General features: G+C 38.9%; 1 pseudogene; it reads left to right on the forward strand.

Annotated features, from left to right (window-relative positions):
• The first annotated feature begins 2,200 nt into the window (after positions 1-2,200).
• On the forward strand, positions 2,201-2,319 carry LOC145415788 (5S ribosomal RNA; annotated as a pseudogene).
• The last annotated feature ends 444 nt before the right edge of the window (positions 2,320-2,763 follow it).

A 2,763-nucleotide genomic window follows, 5' to 3' on the forward strand; every position in this document is an offset into this window, starting at 1 on the left:
TATTTTTACATGTCGGCGGGTCTTCTGGTAGGTCAGTAAAGTCTGATTTTTATGAAATTCAAATCCTTAAACTGTTCCCTGCCCCATCGGGGATTTGAACCTGGGTGCAGTAGGACTGCAGGCCACCTCTCTACCGATTGAGCCACCGCCTCCCCTTATTTGAGGTCACCGGTAGTGTTTTTTTTTTTTTGGGGGGGAGGGGGGCCGGGCAACGCTGGTACCCCTGCAACCCAATTTTTGGCATGGAGACTCACATGACCTCCAGGTCGGACATAGGCTATGTGAGATTGACCTCCGAGGTTATTTGAGGTCACCTGTCGGAGGTCATTTGAGGTTACCGGTAATAGTAAACAAATGCGCACATATACTGTGCGTTAGTCTGCGAAAGCTGAAATAGAAAGTTCCTGGACCTCTTATAATCCCTCTTCAAAAGCATGAGGTACATGGTCTTTCTGGAGTAGAAAGAGAGACTGAATTCGAACAAATAGGATTAGTGTTCGTCTATTTGGCCCGGGCAACGCCGGGTACCCCTGTTAACACATATAAAAATATATACAGTACGTAATAAACGTATACATACCGGTAGATACACTAAAGGATACATGCCGATACTTAGAAAAACCATATTCTTTTTGGTATGCCGGTCTGGGCGTCACTGCACATACACACCAGGATATTGTTACGCAGTTATGAAAGCCACAAAAACTCTGGTCTAAAACCAGAGGTCCTGGGACAGCAGCAGCCAGATTACATAATAAGTAACACGACCACAGGACCACAGTCTAGAGGATGTTGGCTTTCCGAACGAGAGATCTCCCCTTGGCCTGAATAACATCGTGTAGCGGGAGAAAAATACAGTATACTGTAACACTATGGTCATCCTACAAAGGGGACAAAACGCCGACTAACCCCTTCATTCCAATGGGTGCCTCGTAATTTAGATAAAACCGCCTGACGGTAGAAAAAAAATCATACTGAAAGGGCTACTGTATTCACTAACCGTTACGTTACTTTAATAACTACCTAAATATTTATTCATTTGATACGAGCATTTTCGAGCATAACTCCTTGGCGTTGAATGCGACTGTAGTGTTAACTCCTGCAGACTACGGACATCATTCTTTACCTTATTTTTGCTGTCTCCAAACGACTTTATTCAGCTGAAGGACAGACTTTTCGAGCTGGAGAGGTTATATATAGCCTCCATTACCTCCACAACCTCATAGGCTGAGTAAAATTGTCTGGTAGCAGCATGAATAAACTACAAAAATACGTTATTTGAGTGAAGTGGTTAACTGATTACAAAGAAATGATACCTTAATACTTTTCTGCACAGCAAAATGAAAAAAAAAAAAAAAAAAAAAAGCATATAAAATCAAATATATGATTAGCTATATCAAATCACCTCTATGGTTAGCTGTATTACGCTATGTCAATTCCTGTTTTCAGTCGAAAGGTAACAGAAGTTTGAAACTCATGCCGCGAGCGAGACGGAACGAGGAATTTTCCCTAATTTTTATCCTGTTGGGACACCCGTTGAGAGAGAGAGAGAGAGAGAGAGAGAGAGAGAGAGAGAGAGAGAGAGAGAGAGAGAGAGAGAGAGAGAGAGGCTAAATAGTAGTGTTTGCTATTATACTAAATTATACTAGCATTATACTATACAATTTTTGGAATATAAGGAGGGAGGAAGGAGAGGCGAGAGAGTGATAATACAACAAACACGTCATACTTCTCTCTTCTGTCATGCTGGTACTTTCAGTGCCGGACCAGGAACAAATCCATCCCCTCCACTAAAAGCAAATACTAAATCTGAAGCAAAAGGCCAGAAATGAGTCATGACTCGTGAACCAGTGGCCTGACTGGACTGGAAATTGTTTTTTCTTCAAGTTAGAGCATTTTAACTGTACCTTGCACTAATAAAAATTGCACTACGTAGCGCCGTTTTTGCTGTTACGGTAACAAGAAACAAGCATACAGAAATAGGATCATTATAATATAGATTATTATTATTATTATTATTATTATTATTATTATTATTATTATTATTATTATTATTATTATTATTATTATTATTATTATTCTTATTATTATTATTATTATTATTATTATTATTATTATTATTATTATTATTATTATTATTATTATTATTATTATTATTATTATTATTATTATTATTATTATTATTATTATTATTATTATTATTATTATCCATACCACGTTGAGTACACCGCTTTCCATCCGATGAGCGAAGTTAAGCAACGTTGGGTCTGGTTAGTACTTGGATGGGTGACCGCCTGGGAACACCAGATGCTGTTGGCATAACGTTCTCTCTACGTGTCAAGTGGGGTTGGTGGAGGATTAGTGCCCCTCCCTGTAAAACAATTAACTCTAAACCCTTGGCCACCCCGTTTGGGATACATGGCGTCTGGCAATGATTGAATGATTATTGTTGTTGTTGTTATCGTCATCGTCATTATTATTATTATTATTATTATTATTATCTCCACCAACGGCGTTGGACGGGGTTTTGGCTGCTTTTGCATCCATATCTGTTTCCCTGTTAGTGAACAAGATAGCTCAAACAGTTGTCGGATTTCAAAGTAATCTGTTGAGTAGATGAGCAATGGGTCAAGAATGGGATGATTAGATTTTGAGATGGATGTGGATCTGCATGGAGGGATAAATCACAGATTTTATTCGCGTTAGCGGAGGTATACGCTCTCTGAACTGTGTAACAGAGCAGACTAAGACCGTAGAATTTAG

This window comes from Coenobita brevimanus, chromosome 103 (assembly GCF_032717465.1).
Source record: "Coenobita brevimanus isolate Jiangsu-jjx chromosome 103, ASM3271746v2, whole genome shotgun sequence".
In the NCBI taxonomy this organism is placed as follows: domain Eukaryota; kingdom Metazoa; phylum Arthropoda; class Malacostraca; order Decapoda; family Coenobitidae; genus Coenobita; species Coenobita brevimanus.